The sequence below is a fragment of the Cetorhinus maximus genome, chromosome 15, assembly GCF_964194155.1.
Source record: "Cetorhinus maximus chromosome 15, sCetMax3.hap1.1, whole genome shotgun sequence".
Lineage (NCBI taxonomy): Eukaryota > Metazoa > Chordata > Chondrichthyes > Lamniformes > Cetorhinidae > Cetorhinus > Cetorhinus maximus.
Window position 1 is genome coordinate 44273418 of NC_135893.1, and position 18967 is coordinate 44292384.

Consider the following 18967-nt stretch of genomic DNA (forward strand, 5'->3'; position numbering starts at 1 on the left):
TTAGGTAATGATTCCCAGAGTGTGACAGGAAGGGACAGAGTGTACAAACATTAAAAAAGCAACAGCAAGTTGGGTCAAAAGGGGAAAAATTGTAAAAAGAATAAATTAATGGCTCTTTACTTAAATGCATGTAATATTCGGAACAAAACAAATAAATTAACGGCAGAAATATTTAAAATGTCCTTAGCTACGGGTGAGGTGCCGGAGGATTGGAGGGTAGCTCATATTGTTCCGTTGTTTAAAAAAGGCTCCAAAAGTAAACCAGGTAATTACAAGCCAGTGAGCCTGACATCAGTAGTAGGTAAATTATTGGAAGGTGTTCTGAGAGATCGGATATACAATTATTTGGACAGCCAAGGGCTGATTAAGGATAGTCAGCATGGCTTTGTGCGTGGTAGGTCGTGTTTAACGAACCTTGTAGAGTTCTTCGAGGAGGTTACCAAGAAAGTAGATGAAGGAAAGGCTGTGGATGTTGTCTACATGGACTTTAGTAAGGCCTTTGACAAGGTCCCACATGGGAGGTTAGTTCAGAAGGTTCAGACACTTGGTATCCATGGAGAGGTTGTAAACTGGATTCGAAATTGGCTGTGTGGGAGAAGACAGAAAGTGGTAGTGAATGATTGCTTCTCAGACTGGAGGTCTGTGACTAGTGGTGTGCCTCAGGGATCTGTGCTGGGACCATTGTTGTTTGTTGTCTATATCAATGATTTGGATGATAATGTGGTAAATTGGATCAGCAAGTTTGCTGATGACACTAAGATTGGAGGCGTTGTGGACAGCGAGGAAGGCTTTCAAAGCTTGCAGAGGGATCTGGACCAACTGGAAAAATGGGCCAGAAAATGGCAGATGGAATTTAATGCGGAAAAGTGTAAGGTGTTGCATTTTGGTAGGACATACACAGTAAATGGTAGGGCACTGAGGAGTGCAGAGGAACAAAGGGATCTGAGAGTTCAGATACATAATTCCCTGAAGGTGGCGTCAGAGGTAGACAGGGTTGTAAAGAAAGCTTTTGGCATATTGGCCTTCATAAATCAAAGTATTGAGTATAGGAGTTGGGATGTTATAGTGAGGTTGTTTATGACATTGGTGAGGCCAACTTTGGAGTATTATGTGCAGTTCTGGTCGCCTAACTACAGGAAGGATATCAGTAAGATTGAGAGAGTGCTGAGAAGATTTACTAGGATGTTGCCGGGTCTTAAGGAGTTGAGTTACAGGGAAAGATTAAACAGGTTAGGACTTTATTCCTTGGAGCGTAGAAGAATGAGGGGAGATTTGATAGAAGTTTACAAGATTATGAGGGGTATAGACAGAGTAAATGCAAGTAGGCTCTTTCCACTTAGATTAGGAGAGATAAACACGAGAGGACATGGCTTTAGGGTGAAAGGGGAAAGGTTTAGGGGGAACATTAGGGGGAACTTCTTCACTCAGAGAGTGGTGAGAGTGTGGAACAAGCTACCATCTGACGTGGTAAATGCAGGCTCACTCTTAAGTTTTAAGAATAAATTGGATAGATACATGGATGGGAGAGGCCTGGAGGGTTATGGACTAGGTGCAAGTCAATGGGACTAGCGGAATAATATTTCGGCACAGACTAGAAGGGCCGAATGGCCTGTTTTCTGTGCTGTAGTATTCTATGGTTCTATGGTTCTAAATAGAGATTAATGGGTATGATCTTATAGCCATTACGAAGACGTGGTTACAAGGAGATCAAAGCTGGGAATTAAATATTCAGGGGCATGTGACTTTTTGAAAGGACAGGCAGGAAGGAAAGGGAGGTGGGGTAGCTTTGTTACTACAAGATGGAATAAGTACGATAGCAAGAAATAATCTTGGATCGGAAGATGTAGAATCCATATGGGTGGAAGTAAGAAATAACAAGGGTAGAGACAATGGTGGGAGTAGTCTATAGGCCCCCTAACAGTACTGTAGGACAGTGAATAAATCAGGAGATAATGAGAGCATGTAAAAAAGGCAGTACATTAATCATGGGTGCCTTTAATCTTCATGTAGATTGGGAAAATCAAATTGGCAGAGGTAGCCATGAGCAAGAGTTCATAGAATGTATTTGGGACAGTTTTCTAGAACAATGTTGTGGATCCAACCAAGGATCAGGCTATTTTGAATCTGGTAATGTGTAATAAGGCAGGTTTAATAAATGATCTCAGAGTAAAAGATCCCCTAGGACACAGTGACCATGACATGGTGGAATTTAGCATTCAATTTGAGAGTGAGAAACTTGAGTCAGAAACAACTGTGCTAAACTTAAATAAGGCTAATTACAAAGGAATGAGGGCAGAGCTTGCTGGAGTGAACTGGGAAAACCGTTTAGCAGAAAAGATGGTTGATGATCAAAAGCAGATGTTTAAGAAAATAGTTCATGACTCACAACAAAGATATATCTCAGCAAGGAAGAAAGTTTCTAGGAAGGGGATAATCCAACCCTGGTTAATCAAGGAAGTAAAGGATAGTATCAAATTGAAAGGAAAAACATACAATGTGGCAAAGATTAGTGGTAAACCAGAGGTTTGGGAAAGTTTTAAAAGCTAACAAAAGATGACCAAAAAAATGAAGAGAGAGAAAATAATCTTTGAGGATAAACTAGAAAGTAATATAAAAACAGACAGCAATAGCTTAGAACCATAGAACCATAGAACACTACAGCACAGAAAACAGGCCATTCGGCCCTTCTAATCTGTGCCAAAATATTATTCTGCTAATCCCATTGACCTGCACCCAGTCCATAACCCTCCAGACCTCTCCCATCCATGTATCTATCCAATTTATTCTTAAAACTTAAGAGTGAGCCCGCATTTACCACGTCAGATGGCAGCTCGTTCCACACTCTCACCACTCTCTGAGTGAAGAAGTTCCCCCTAATGTTCCCCCCCAAAATCTTTCCCCTTTCACCCTAAATTTTAAAGCTTCTTTAAATATATAAAAAGGAAGAGAGAGGCAAAGTCAATATAGGCTGCTTAGAGAACACGGCTGGGGAAATAATAATGGGGAACCAGGAAATGGCAGAGGAGTTGAATAAATACTTTGCATCAGTCTTTACAGTAGAAGACACTAATAGCATTCCAAAAATACTAAATAATCAAGGGGAAAAAGAGGGGGAGGAAATAAATACAATAACTATCACTAGAGAAAAAATACTGGAAAAACTAATGGGGCTAAAGGTTGATAAGTCCCCTGGACCTGACGCATTGCATCCTAGGATATTCAAGGGAGTAGCTACATAGATAGTGGGTAAACTAATAGTAATCTTCCAGGAATCCTTAGATTCTGGAAAAGCCCCAGAAGATTGGAAAACTGCCATTGTAACGCCCTTATTCAAAAAGGGACAGAGACAAAAAAACAGGTAACTATAGGCCAGTTAGCTTAACATCCGTCATTGGGAAAATGTTAGAGTCTATTATAAAGGATGTAATAGCAGAGCATTTAGAAATGCATAATATAATCAAGTGGAGCCAGCAAGGCTTCATGAAGGGGAAATCATTCCTGACAAATTCATTAGAATTCTTTGAGGTGGTAGCATGCAGGATAGATAAAGGAGAACCAGTAGATGTAGTATATTTGGATTTCCAAAAGGCATTCGATAAGGTACAACACATAAGCTACTTAATAGTGGCCATGGTGTTGGGGGTAGTATATTAGCATGGATAGAGGATTGGCTAACTAAAAGAAAACAGAATTGGGATAAGGGGGGCATTTTCAGGGTGGCAACCTGTAACTAGTGGATCAGTGCTGGGGATCAGTGCTGGGGCCACAATTATTTACAATATATATTAATAACTTAGATAAGGGAAGTGAATGTACTATTGCCAAATTTGTGGATGACACAAAAATAGGTGGGGAAGCAAGTGGTGAGGGTGACACAAGAAGTCTACAAAGGGATATTGACAGGTTAAGTGAGTGGGCAAAAACTTGGCAGATGGAATATAATGTGGGAAAATGTGAGGTTATGCACTAACATACAAATTTGGCAGTTAATAGGGAAGGAAAATGGAATGTTGGCCTTTATTTCAAAGGGAGTAAAGTATAAAATAGGGAAATCTGGCTAAAACTATACAAGGCACTAGTTAGACCACACCTAGAATACTGTGAACAGTTTTGGACATTGGAGGCAGTCCAGAGAAGGTTCACTAGGTTGATTCTTGGTGTGGAGGGATTTTCTTATGAGAGGTTGTGTAGGTTGGGCCTGTACTCATTGGAGTTTAGAAGAATGAGAGGCAACCTTGATGAAACATATAAGGGGGCTTGACAGGGTAGATGCTGAGAGGCTGTTTCCCCTTGTGGGACAGTCCAGGACCAGAGGTCATAATCTCAGAGTAGGAGGTCCCCAATTTAAGTCAGAAATGAGGAGGAATCTCTTCTGAGGATAGTCAATCTGTGGATTTCTTTACCACAGAGGGCTGTAGATGCTGGGTCGTTAAGTGTATTCAGGGCAGAGATAGACAGATTTTTAATCAGTAAGGGAATCAAGGGTTATGGGGAAAAGGCAGGAAAGTGGAGTTGAGGATTATCAGATCAGCCATGATCTCATTGAATGGCGGAGCAGGCTCGATGGGCTGAATGGCCTACTTCTCCTATGTCTTATGGTAATGGGGGTGCAGGAGCAGAGGGACCTGTGTGTATATGTACATAAATCATTGAAGGTGGCAGAACAGGTTGAGAGTATGGTTAATAAAGCATACTGTATCCTAGGCTTTATTAATAGGGGCATCGAATAAAAGAGCAAGGAGCTTATGTTAAACCTGGTTCAGCCTCAACAGGAGTATTGCATTCAGTTCTGGGTGTCATATTTTAGGAAGGACGTAATGCATTGGAGAGGATACAGAAAAAATTCACAAGAATGTTTCCACCGATGAGGAACTTTTACACTACATTGAAAAATTGGAGAAGTTGGGATCAGTTTACTTGGGGGAAAAAACAAAGTTGAGAGGAGATTTGATAGAGGGATTGAAAATCATGAAGGGTCTGGACAGAGTAGATAGGGAGAAACTGTTCCCATTGGTGCAATAATCGAGAACCAGAGGGCACAGATTTGAGGAAATTGGCAAAAGAAGCAATGGAGGCATGAGGAAAATCTTTTTTACACAGCGAGTGGTTAGGATGTGGTAGGTACTGCCCGAGAGAAAGGTGGAGACAGGGTCAATCGAGTGGGTAGGATGTGGTAGGTACTGCCCGTGAGAGAGGTGGAGACAGGGTCAATCAAGTATTTAGGATGTGGAGGGTACTGCCTGAGAGTGTGGTGGAGACAGGGTCAATCGAGTGTTTAGGATGTGGAAGGTACTGCCTGAGAGTGTGGTGGAGACAGGGTCAATCGAGTGTTTAGGATGTGGAAGGTACTGCCTGAGAGTGAGGTGGAGACAGGGTCAATCGAGTGTTTAGGATGTGGAAGGTACTGCCTGAGAGTGAGGTGGAGACAGGGCCAATTGAGTGGTTAGGGTGTGGAGGGTACTGCCTGAGAGTGAGGTGGAGACAGGGTCAATCGAGTGTTTAGGATGTGGAAGGTACTGCCTGAGAGTGTGTTGGAGACAGGGTCAATCGAGTGTTTAGGATGTGGAGGGTACTGCCTGAGAGTGAGGTGGAGACAGGGTCAATCGAGTGGTTAGGATGTGGAGGGTACTGCCTGAAAGTGAGGTGGAGACAGGGTCAATCGAGTGTTTAGGATGTGGAGGGTACTGCCTGAAAGTGAGGTGGAGACAGGGTCAATCGAGTGTTTAGGATGTGGAGGGTACTGCCTGAGAGTGAGGTGGAGACAGGGTCAATCGAGTGGTTAGGATCTGGAATGCACTGTCTGAGAGTGTGGTGGAGACACCGTTAATTGAGACATTCAAGGGGGAATTGGATTATTATCTGAAAAGGAAGAATGTGCAGGGTTACGGGGAGAAGGCGGGGAAAGGGCACTTGGTAAATTACTCCTATGGAGAGCCAGCACAGACACAATGGGCCGAATGGCGGCCTCCTGTGCTGTAATAATTGTGATTCTTTGGTACCAACACAGCTTTAGATGCTGATTGTTCATCATGATCTGACCATTTTGCATCTCCACAGGATACCTGCACTATCATCATTGACATGGCAATCGCCACAGAAATCACCATGGGCTGTGCTAGATGTGGATGAATAGTTTAATTTTTTTCCTGAACCAGCTTCCATAGCATCTCAGATGCCAGTGCTACAGAGCTCAATTTCATGGCCTGCTTTTGTTTATACTTCAGTGTGAGAGCTGATATTAGATTTCCACACCTATTAATCATTGTCAGAAAAAAATGATGCTTTTACACACTGAAAATCTTTTCCTTTAACTTCACTCATTCCCACACCACTGTCCACACATTCCTTATTTGTAAGACAATGACTTACAGGGTACTTTGTACAACATACAGCAACAGCAACTTACATTTATCTAACAGTTTAACATTACTTCCAGAGTTAGCAGTTAGCCAGCTGAAGGCTCAGAGGGAGTATCATGGGAATCACATGAGAACTCGGCTTGTTGTATTGTCGGATATATTAAACACTCGATGTTCCAGCCCTACTCAGTTACTATTCATCACATCTTTTTCCTCTACTCTGGTGCTGCTGTATGTTCTTGCCCAATGTAGAGAACTTTACTTGAAATTTCCACTCCCTCCCTCCCTTTATCTAATCCACCTCTGAATCTTGCCTCTAGGTTTGCTCTTCTGTGGAGACAGGATGTTCACTGACATGTTAAAAACTTACTAACATTCACTGCTAGCTGGATTATACCTTCCCCATGCCGCTTCCTGAAATGATTCTATTCTCATCCCCCTTTCCATTGGATCTGCTCTGATGATCTGAAATATTCTCCTATTTCCACAGCTGAGGATTTTCCTCCACGCTGCTTTGACTGGATCCTAGTCTGAGTTTGTTCTAGTTTCCCCAATTCTGCTGCTCTCACATCTTCAATGTTCCTTCTCAGAATTATATTGTGCCCCCTCCTGTCCTCACCTGCTCCCCCACTAATGTGCAATCAACAGATCATCTCCTCCTATTTTCCCAGAAATCCCAACCCAGAAGCAACGTTTCCACCCCCCCAACACTCAAAACTCCAAAGGCACCTTTCCTTGATTTACATTTCCACCATGACAACAATACTCTCCTTCCCCTGACACCTGGCAATTTAACACCTCCCATACCATGCCCTAAACAGTCTTCCTGTGTGAGACAGCTATTTACACAAACTTCCTCAACATCCAGTAGTATTCTGTGCTTATGGTGTGGTCTCCTGTCACTGGGGAAGGTAAACTCACATTGGATGAGTGCTTTCCTGAATGCCTCAGAGTGTGTGCAAGTGTAACACTGAGTTCCTGGTCACTTATTATTTCAGTTCCCTGTCCCGGCTGACTCTGGTCATTCTGTCTTTGACCCTCGAAACTGCTCCAATGAAGCTTGAGGAATAACATTGTGCATTTCTGTCAGCTGCTTTACAGGCCTCTGGTCTTAACATTGACTTCAGCTTCAGCTCTGACCTGACTCTCAACTTCTGCTGCCTTTCTGGAAGGTGCTGGATGGTAAAATGGTTCTGTTTTTTTTTGAAAAATATACTTTATTCATAAAATATCTGGAAGAACATTCCAAACCATTTCAAAATCACCATCACAAAAGTACAATCAGATTCAACTTTTACACTTGTATCACAAGGCGCATTAATACAATCAATGAATATTACAATCATTTCAAGATAGTCAATGCAGACAATCAGACAATGGTATTGGAGTTATCAACATACATCATGTTGCACTCTGAGGTGCTTCAATACATTCATAATACAATTAGTATTCACTGCATACATTCATTGTGAGCTGTACAGCCCGAGGGGCTCTCAACAGTTCCCAGCCCCTCGGTGCCCTATGGCAGAAAGGTCTTAGACAGTGACCTTTCCTCATTGCGCCTTTGCGGCGGCTGCCCCAAGCTTTAGTCCGTCCCTCAGCACGTAGTCCTGGACCTTGGAATGTGCCAGTCTGCAACACTCGGTCGGAGACAACTCTTTGCGCTGGAAGACCAACAAGTTTCGGGCAGACCAAAGCGCGTCTTTCACCGAGTTGATGATCCTCCAGCTGCAGTTGATGTTTGTCTCTGTGTGTGTCCCTGGGAACAGCCCGTAGAGCACAGAGTCCTGTGTCACAGCACTGCTCGGGATGAACCTCGACAGAAGCCACTGCACCTCTCTCCAGACCTTCTTTGCAAAGGCACAATCCACAAGGAGGTGAACGATGGTCTCTTCCCCACCACAGCCACCTCGAGGGCAACGTGCAGAGGGGGGTGAGACTCCTGGCATGTAGGAAGGATCTGACGGGGAGGACCTTTCTCACCACCAGCCAAGCTACGTCTTGGTGCTTGTTGGAAAGTTCTGGCGATGAGGTATTCTGCCAAATGACTTTGACAGTCTGCTCGGGGAACCATCCCACAGGATCCACCCTCTCCTTTTCCCGCAGGGCCTCTAAGACGTTACGTGCCGACCACTGCCCGATGGACTTGTGGTCAAAGGTGTTTCTCTGCATAAATTTTTCCACGAGGGACAGGTGGTACGGCACGGTCCAACTACTTGGAGCGTTCCGCGGCAGCGTGGCCAGACCCATCCTTCGCAACACTGGGGACAGGTAGAACCTCAGCACGTAGTGACACTTGGTATTTGCGTACCGAGGGTCTACGCACAGCTTGATGCAGCCGCACACAAAGGTAGCCATCAGTATGAGGGTGATGTTGGGCACGTTTTTTCCCCCTTTATCTAGAGGCTTGTACATCGCGTCCCTGCGGACACGATCCATTTTCGACCTCCAGATAAAACGAAAGATGGCTCGGGTGATCGCCATCGCGCAGGAGTCTGGAATGGGCCAGACCTGCGCCACGTACAGCAACAGCGAGAGTGCCTCACACCTGATGACCAGGTTCTTTCCCGCAATGGAGAGGGAGCATTGCTCCCACATGCCCAGTTTTCTTTGCACCATAGACCCTCGCTCCTTCCAGTTTCTAACGCATGCCCCGGTCCCTCCGAACCATATCCCCAGCACCTTCATGCCGTCAGCCCCGACGCTGAAGGGGACAAAGGATTGGTCAGCCCAGTTCCCAAAGGACATGGCTTTGCTCTTCCCATGATTTACCTTGGCTCCCGAGGCCAGTTCGAACTGGTCGCAGAAGTGGATCAGTCTGCGCACCGACAGCGGATCTGAGCAGAAGACGGCGACATCGTCCATGTACAGGGAGGCTTTGACCTGAGTGCCTCCACTGCCTGGGATTGTCACTCCTCATGTCTGGATCCTTCCTGATGGACTCAGCAAAGGGTTCTATGCAACACACAAACAGGACAGGGGAGAGAGGGCAGCCCTGCCTGACTACAGATTTAATAGGAAAGCTATCTGATTCCCGCTCATTGATTGAGACTGTGCTATTGATGTTAGTGTAGAGCAGTTGGATCCAATTGCGAATTCCCTCCCCAAACCCCATTTTGCAGAGCACATCCACCATGTAGGTGTGCGATATTCTGTCGAAGGCCTTCTCCTGATCCAGGCTGATGAGGCAGGTGCCCACACCCCTGTCCTGCACATAAGCAATCGTATCTCTGAGCAGCGCAAGGCTGTCAGAGATCTTCCTGCCCGGCACAGTGCAGGTCTGGTCAGGGTGGATCACCAGTTCCAGAGTGGAATTGACCCGATTGGCGATGACCTTGGACAGAATCTTATAGTCCACATTCAAAAGTGAAATGGGTCGCCAATTTCTAATCTCCTCCCTTTCTCCCTTGTGCTTGTAGATGAGGGTGATGATGCCTTTCCTCATGGATTCTGACATGCTGCCGGCCAGAAGCATACTCTCGTACACTTCTAGCAGGTCTGGTCTAATCCAGTCCCACAGAGCCGAATAGAACTCCACCGGTAAGCCGTCGCTTCCGGGAGTTTTACTCTTCTCGAAGGACTCAAGGGCCTTAGTCAGTTCGTCAGGAGGTAGTAGTTTGTCCAGGCTCTCCCGTGTACTGTCCTCTAAGACCTCCATGATAGAGGACAGGAAGGACTGGGAGGCTGTGCTGTCTGTGGGCTTCACGTCATACAATCTGGCATAAAAGGATGTGCTGATCCTCAAAATGTTGGACTGCGATGACTTTACTGAGCCGTCTTCTTCCTTCAGGCTGCTGATCACAGAGCTTTCTCTGTGTACCTTTTGGAAGAAGAAACGTGAGTATGTCCCATCCTGCTTCACGGAACGGACTCTGGAACGGAAGATGATCTTGGAGGTCTCCGAGGCAAAGATCGAGGCTTGCTGGCTCTTCACCTCTTGGAGTTCCTCGTTGACATCGACCCCCATCGACTGCAGCCGGAGCAGATTCTGCATGTTTTTCTGGAGTTGGGACATTTCCCTCTGTTCCTTTCTAGCTTTCTGGACGCCTTTTGAGGATGAAAAACCTCTTGATGTTTCCCTTGACCGCTTCCCACCAGTGTGTCAGGGACTCAAAGAGGGGTTTCACGGTTCTCCAACCTGTGTAATCCCTTTTGAGCTCCTCAATGTTCTCTGGGGTCAGCAGTTGCACGTTTAGCTTCCATGCCCTCCTGCCCACCCTCTGGTCTTCCTCTAAGTGACAGTCAGCCAGTAGGAGGCAGTGGTCAGAGAAGAACACCGGCTTGACGTCGGTGGATCTGACTGTGAACGCACGGGACACAAACAGGAAGTTTATCCTGGAATGGATGGACCTGTCTGGCCGTGACCAGGTGTATCTACGCTGCGCTCCGTCTGCAGGGTTGCTGAAGATGTCGTGCAGCTTGGCATCCTTAACTGTTTCCATCAGGGATCTGGACGTAGCGTCCAATCTGCTGTCGGCCCTGCCGGATCGTCCAGCCGCATTGATGATGCAGTTGAAGTCACCGCCCAGAATGACCGGCCTGGAGGTCGCCAGCAGCAGTGGGAGCTGCTGAAAAACCTCCAGCCACTCGGCCCCTTGTGACGGGGCGTACACGTTAATTAACCAGAGTGGAGCATTCTTGTACATTACGTCTGCTACGAGGAGGTGCCCGCCCACCACCTCCTTAACCTCGGAGACGGTGAAGTTGCCTTCCTGCAGCAGAATACCCAGGCCGGAGGAACGAGAGTCGTTTCCTTCCGACCAGATCGATGGCCCATGGGACCACCATCGTGACCATCTGTTAGTGTTTCTGTAGATGGGGGAGGAAGTGGATTGCTACTGGGATACAGGTTCCCATTTAGATACTGCCAGTGATGTGGGACACACCTTCAGTGTTGACCCACTTCTATTTTCAGTCAGGTCCCTGGAGTCTGCTTGATTTTCTTACATCCCTTTCTACCTGCTGCCCCTCAACGCGTTTCATAATATGCCTTTTAGTACTCTCATTTTGCCTCTTTTCACTTTCCAATATAAGTTTTGCAATTTAAATACTCCTGTTCTCCACTCAAACTATTTGGTCACCATTTCCTTTAACTTCCCATGTGTTTGTATTCCTTTCCTTTGGTCCTGTAAAAATGCTGTGTGTGGGTAATTTCTTCCAGCTGTGAGAGCCTAAGGCAGGGGTGGGAGCCTTTTCCTTATCGAGGGCCACCCCCACACAGACAAAATCAGTCTCGAGGCCACCCAGACATAAAAACCAACTTAATTTATCTTTCTAGAGACAATGCAGAAATGTTCAACTCACCTGCTGCTTTAATGCAATGGTTGAGTTTGCTTCTCCTCACTGAGCCTTGTTATTGTAGATTCTATACCGTTCACAATAACTGGTACTTTGGTCCGCATTACTGCTGCTTCCAAAACCTCCTGCCGTGTTCACCAGAGGCATGAACACTGTGGGCTGTGACTGCTGGTGAAGTTTGGCTCACCACCGCCTTCTCAAGGGCAATTAGGGATGGGCAATAAATGCTGGCCTAGCCAGTGACCCCACATCCCATGAATGAATAATAAAAAAGTGGCACAGTCTGAACTTGCCTCCCTTGCTAAACGCGGTGAGGTTCTGGGACGAGATTTCGTTATGGGGTAGTCCCCCGATATGCCCCGGCATCCTCCTTTTCTCATCCTCCAGGGACAGTATGGTCCTGAGGCTAATCCCCACGGTGTTACAGGAGAGTGACAGCAAACAGAAATGGAGTTCTGTTGAAGGGTCATGTGGACTCGAAATGTCGACTCTTTTCTTCTCCACCGATGCTGCCAGACCTGCTGAGTTTTTCCAGGTAATTCTGTTTTTGTTTTAGAAATGGACAGGGTCTCTTTGAAAGAGCAGAACTGGGTCTGCATTGAACGCCAACTGTAATGGTAAAATGAGGGCACTGTTTAACAGCGTGAATATCACAGGATGTCCCCATCAGGCAATGTGTAGCCTTGAACTGATTTAAAAAAAAAACACTCAATTGAGTAAATGGCTCAGGGATTCATAAGGTGCCACTGAGTTCCGGATTTCCAACTTAGAGCCAGAAACAGAGAGTGCTAATGGCAGAAGAGGACTGAGGCGTTCTCTATGACATATTAAATTAGAATAAAATATTAACCATTTCACAGAGGCCATGTTAACACAGAGAGAGGGGGAGGCAGTGAAGGTACAATCTTATTCTACCCTGGGGGAGGTTTTGGTGAGGACGAGCAGAGAAGCTAATATTCAACCAACTCAAATACTTAATCACTGCGAGAAAACTTCTAACCTTATAAGAGCCTTTGTTTCTGATGTGAGTAGGTTTGCTTTAAGATTGACTGACTTAACTACAATAGTTACTTACACGAATTTCTGAAAGAAATTTGCTTCTCACAGATGTGTTACTCCGAGTTAACCATTAGTGTGCAGAGATATTCAGAAACTTGATGCATTTTCAAAAGGAAACACATAATGCACAAAAATACCGAAATTATCAAGTGCCTGCTAAATTTAAAATTTGATACTATAATTCGTCAGAGTTGCAAGTGCCGCAAACTGGAATATATAAACTGGAATATATTTCCGCCTGGCTCTCAATCAACAACTTTAGGCATTTGAAGCAAGTTGGGAAACCAGTAAATGACAGAACGAATAAAAGGCCAACTGTGGTGGTGATTTATGTATTTATCTCGGTAACAGTCATACAGCAGAGGCACTTCACAGGCTGCAGGGCCACACTGTGGGAGAGCTCACTGATATTTTGTCTTGCATCTACCCTCTGCTGGGTGTTTTCATGAGGAGGTTGTCTGAGCCAAATTGGAATTAAAAAATTTACAGCAAAAGCATTGGCTTCTCAACCACATAGATTATGTTTCGCTGACGAGTAGCTAAGCAATGAAGCATACATTGCGTCTCTGTATTTTGTTTGGTTCCAGATGTGTTTCAAAGTAATTAGCAACACATGATTCTGTTGTGCAGCAATTTTAAAAGACATACAGAAGTAGCAAATGCTTTTTGGCCTAACCAGCAGCCTGTTATGAATAGGCTTGGCAGGAAGTGGCAGCATTTGCATGAAACTGTTGGCAAGCGAGTTACTAATTCATGTAGACTCTGGGCAGAATTTTACCCTTGGTGTACAGGATCGGCAGAAGCGGGAAGCTCCGCGATTTTACACAATTGGCCTGTCTAGCATGATACGCGGCCTGGGAATGAGCGTGATATCCGACAGGTCCAATGGCGACCCTACAGCTGATTCAAATACAGCCTCGGCAGCCCCTGGGAGGCTGCCACTGAAGGATGTGGAAGTATTGTGAAAGGAAATGGTAGTGGATGGACATGGCAGGTGGGAGGGCAGGCCAGGGGGGCAGTCGGCCCCGTGTTTCTTGGATGAGTGCCTTGCAGCCCTTCTGGAGGAGGTGGCAGCCAGGAGAGAAACACAGAAATGGGAGGAGGAGGCCCCCAACCTCACCAAAAAGACCTGGGAGGAGATGGCATCCAGGATCAGCAGCCACAATGTGGTGAGGCGCACATGGGTGCAGTGCCGGAAGCGCTTCAATGATCTGCTGTGATCGGGATGGGTGAGTACTGCATTGGCATGGGTCACTTTGCAGAACAGGTAAGAGCTGTTCATCCGCCTGTGGGCCTCAGAGGTGTTAGAGTGTGAGTGGCAAATGTCAATGAGGCAGGAGCTGGCCAAGGGGGTGAGCCCTGGCTGCTTGGACTGAGTGCCTTGTGGCTCCAGGGTCACGAATCGGCTGAGCCCTGCGAGGTGTTCCTCAGGTGGGGTTGGCCAGGCTGCAATGGTGCTGCAGGTAGAGAGTGGACTAATCAATGCTCCTCTGTCCTTCCAGGAGCAAACATTCCATAACAAAATGGAGGTTGCGGACTGGCGGGGGACCCCCACACCTCCTCATCCTCTGTAGATATGAGCAAGCAGCCCTGGAGTTGGAGAGGCATCGTGCACCTCGGTCCAGCGGCTGTGGTGAGGCTGGGGTGCCAGGGGGAGGTAAGGGTGCAGTGCATTGAGGTGAGAATGTCGGTTATGCAACCATTCCAGTGCAGACTGTATATTGATGTGAGCCTCGAACCTGGAATCCCCATTGATAATGGAAAGACGAGGGCACCATGAGGCAGATCTCTGTCTCATCAGGATGCCAGGCATGCACTCTGACAGTGTAATGACTTAAACTAATGACATGTCCTCTTTCTCCCTTTCAGGCTCACCAGAAGCCCCTTGTTGTGAGGAGCCTGAAGGCCCACCCCTGAACTCTGAGGACCACCATGCTCACCACGCACCGCGTCACATCCTCTCTGTCAAGCTGGCACCAGCGCAGGTACCAGCACCTCAGTGGGCATAAGATCACGGTCTAGTATCTCAGTGCACATTGGTGAGGGCACTTCACGCTCTTTTGAGGTGCAGGCCGAGGCAGAGAGTGCCCAGGACACCGGCAGTTGGAGAACTGCAGGAGACCAGGATGATGCTCAGTCGAAGGCTGATGATAAGCCTCTGGAGTCGTCCGTGAGGCAGCAGCTGCTGGATGTCCAGTGAGATGTGCGGGAGGATCTGGCGGAGATCCATGAGGGCCTGTGTGCCATGGTCTCCGTTATGGACGAGTCCCTGCAGAGTGTTGACCCTCATGGCCAAGCACACTGCCTCCTCCATTGAGAGAGTGGCGACTCTCATGGAGAGGCAGCTCCAGGGACAGAGTCAGGGGTTCCTGGGGTTGCGCTTGGACCTGCAAGCCCTCACACAAGCACTTACCTCAGGTGGTCAGTGTCAGTGTGGGAGATGAATGAGGCACCCAGTATCCCAGCTAGGTGCCCGTCCACCAATGGTGAGCAGGGAGGTCCACAGCGACCTCATGTTGGTGCACGAGCTGCTTGTCGTCTCTGTGGTTCCTCTCAGGGCGTTCTGGGTGATGGCAGCAGCTCCTCCGCCCCTCTGCCAGTGACTGTGGCATCTGATGAGGCTGCGATGACTGGGGAAATGCCAGCCATGGCACTGGCTGCTCCCTCCCAGGCGGGTCCAGCACAGGCTCCACTGGCCAGAGGATGACCACCAAGGTCATCAAGGCCAACAGGACAGCAGAGTGAGCAGGCTGTCTCCAATGCCGGTGCCAGTGAGGGGGGAGCACCAAGAAGTGGCACTCGCAAACGAACTTAAAGCACCTTAAGCTCAAGATGGCCTGATCACGGGTGATATTTGGTTCCCCCATTTTTGTTTTTTTTTAATGGTGTGATGGAAAACAGGTTTATATTAATTTCCGCTATATTTCACATTCATAAGTAAATAAGATGTCATTTTGTGCAACTGGCCTCTGAATGCTTCATTTGTTCTGTAGGTGCAGGGTAAACAATGATGTTATGATGGATGTGTATCTCCTTACACTATGTGCCACTACAATAAAGTTTATGTTGTTGACCAAGGAACTGGTCCTGTCAGGGTTCAAGTATGGAACCTGCAGCCCTGGCATATGGTGGTGGTTCTTATTTGGTGGGCTAGCTGAAGGAACGTTGGATCAAAGCATCCCGGGTGTCCCTGCCTCCCTGGAGGTTACCCAGGTCAACGTCTATGCCCTCAGCGTTCTTCTGAACGTGCTTGTCCTTGGACTCACTACTGGACTCATCATCTGTTGCCTGTGCAGCTGCGTCAAGATCCTCTTCCTCCAGTGGGTCTCCCCTCACCAGTGTCAGATTGTGGAGAGTGCAGAATGCAACCACTATCAGTGACACCTGCATTGGGAGGTATTGTAGTGCTACCCCTGAACAGTCCAGGCTTCGAAAGCGCATCTTGAGTAGACCAATGGTGCTCTCTACCACCGCCCTTGTGGAGGCATGGCTCCTATTGTACCGCTGCTTGGCCTTTGTTCTTGGATGGCAGAGAGGCGTCATGAGCCACCTTTTCAACGGATAGCCCTTGTCACCCAGCAGCCATACATCCAGTAGAGCTGGAGCACTGAAGAGCCTCGGCGCCTGGGGGTATCTGAGGATGTAAGCGTCATGGGAGCTGCCTGGGTACCTTGCACAGACTTGCAGAATCTGCATCCTGTGATCACACACTATCTGTACGTTCATGGAGTGGAATCCCTTCCTGTTGACGAAGGCACCCGGCTGACCCGCTGGCACCTTGATGGCCACATGTGGGCAGTCGATGGCACCCTGGATGCAGGGGAACCCAGCAATCACTGCAAAGTCTCTGGCTCGCTCTGTCTGGCCGGCCTCATCTGTATGGTAAAGAATAAAGGTCAGTACCTGCCTGAACAGAACTTCTGTCACCAGCTTGACACAACTGTGGACGGCTGATTGGGATACCCCCACACAGATCCCCCACTGAGCCCTGGAAAGAGCCAGAGGCATAGAAGCTGAGGGCCACTGTGACCTTCAGAGCCACTGGCATGGGGTGTCCACCCACACAGTTGGAGGTGATCTCAGGCCTAATCATCTGAGGCAAATGGAGGTGACTGTCTCCCTTGAGAGGCGGAGCCTCCTTCGGCATTGCACCTTGGACATATTGAGGTAGCTGCATTGCTGCCTGTAAACCCTGGCAGCAGGATAGTGGCATCTTCTTGGACTTCCTGCTGGCCCTGCCCCCCTTGTGCCTGCACCTCTCCTCCCACAGGTCCCTCCCCTGGAAGCTGCATTGAGACACCGGGCCTCCTCTCCCTACTGCCCCTCTCTCCTCAGAAGAGCTGCCTCCAGCAGAGACCACAATCCCCATTACCAGGGTAAGGGAAGGCTGTCTGATACCTGGAAGGGTCCACACGTTCCGAATCCTCCGGGAGTCTGGAAGACAAAACTGAGTCCTGAACTGAAGCCTCTAAATGCTCTAAATGCAGCTCTGAAGTGAGATGAAGCTGTTCTGTTTACAGAAGCAAGCAGCAGCAAGTGATATCCTGCACTCCTCACTACTCGCACTGACAAGGCCACTGACCCCTCTTATCCCGCCCGTGGATAAGGTTTTGCAAATTGTGACTTGCCCCGCCTGCTCGTTTTGCCCACGTGATGGCCTGAAAATCGCACGGGTACGTAAACTCGGAGTCAATTGGTGTGTCAAGGGCCACTTAATTAATGGCGGGTGCGCCTCCGTCTTCATCGCGCACCTGCCTACTGAAATGTCGCAAGAGTGCGCATTGACATTAACGCGCTTTATTTAACACTTGAGCAGGTCAGGCGCACGCCCGCATGCCAAGATAAAAATATTGCCCAATATATTTTTTGAAATCTCACCGTGGGCTGGATGATTAAAGTGCATGTGGTCTCCAGGCCAGGGGTTCTCCACCCCCTGGTCTAAGGTCTTAAATTTTAATTTTCAAGAGTTGCTACCCAACCCACTGAGTATTTTCAGCCTGTCTTTTTGCTGCTAATCAGATTTCCAGCATTTGGAGTATCTTATTTCACATCTCCTGGAACAGTTCCAATGCTGCGAGACACTCTGAATATGTCTGATCCTGGGTTTCCACCCATTGGCAATGAATTCCTGCACTGTACAGATCCAAAACAATTCTCAACTTGCTTGAAGGTTCACTTTCCCTCTTAGAACAGCTTACAGCACTTTAGGTGCAGATCCAGGTACTTTTTAAAAGAGTTTAAAGTTTCTGCCTCTACCACCAACTTGGGCAGCGAATTCCAGATTCCCACTACCCTCTGCATAAAAACGTTCTTCCTCATGTCCCCCCTACACCTTCTGCCACTTATCTTGAATCTATGTCCCCTGGTTCTAGAATTCTCCATCAAGGAAAACAATTTTATCCTGTCCACTCCATCTATTCCCCTCATAATTTTGTACACCTCAATCAAGTCACCTCTCAGCCTTCTTTGTTCCAGGGAAAATAACCCCAACCTATCAAATCTCTCCTCATAGCTACGCTTTTCTAACCCTGGCAACATTCTTGTAAACCTCCTCTGCACTCTCTCCAGAGCTATTACGTCCTTTTTGTAATGTGGTGACCAGAACTGCTCACTATACTCCAGTTGTGGCCTCACCAGTGTTTTATACAATTCCAACATTGTATCCTTACTTTTATATTCTATACCTCTGCCAATGAAGGAGAGCATTCCATATGCCTTCTTTACAACCTTGGCTACTTGAACTGCTGCCTTCATGGACCTGTGTACTTGTACGCCAAGATCTCTCACTTCATCTACCCCTCTTAGTATATTCCCATTTATTGTGTAATCCCTGTAACTGTTTGACTTCCCTAAATGTATGACCTCACACTTCTCTATATTAAAATCCATCTGCCACTTTACCGCCCACTCCACCAACCCATCTATATAGTTTTGGAGATTATGGCTATCCTCTACACTATCCGCTACTTGGCCAATCTTTGTGTCATCTGCAAATTTCCGAATCGTGCCCCCCACGTTCACATCCAAATCGTTAATATATAACTCAAACAGCAAGGGTCCCAACACTGAGCCCTGTGGAACACCACTTGAGACAACTTTCCATTCGCAAGGGCATCCATCAACCATTACCCTTTGTTTCCTGTTACAAAGCCAACCTTTTATCCAGTTTGCCACATTACCTTGAATCCCATGGGCTTTTACTTTCCTGACCAATCTGCCATGTGGGACCTTGTCAAATGCCTTGCTAAAAT

The 18967-nt window shown here is 47.2% G+C and overlaps 1 protein-coding gene across 3 annotated transcripts in view; it reads left to right on the forward strand.

Annotated features, from left to right (window-relative positions):
• The window catches only part of c15h16orf89 (chromosome 15 C16orf89 homolog), a 68761-nt gene that overhangs the window by 44667 nt on the left and 5127 nt on the right, over positions 1-18967 (forward strand). The gene's annotated exons all lie outside the window — the stretch shown is intronic.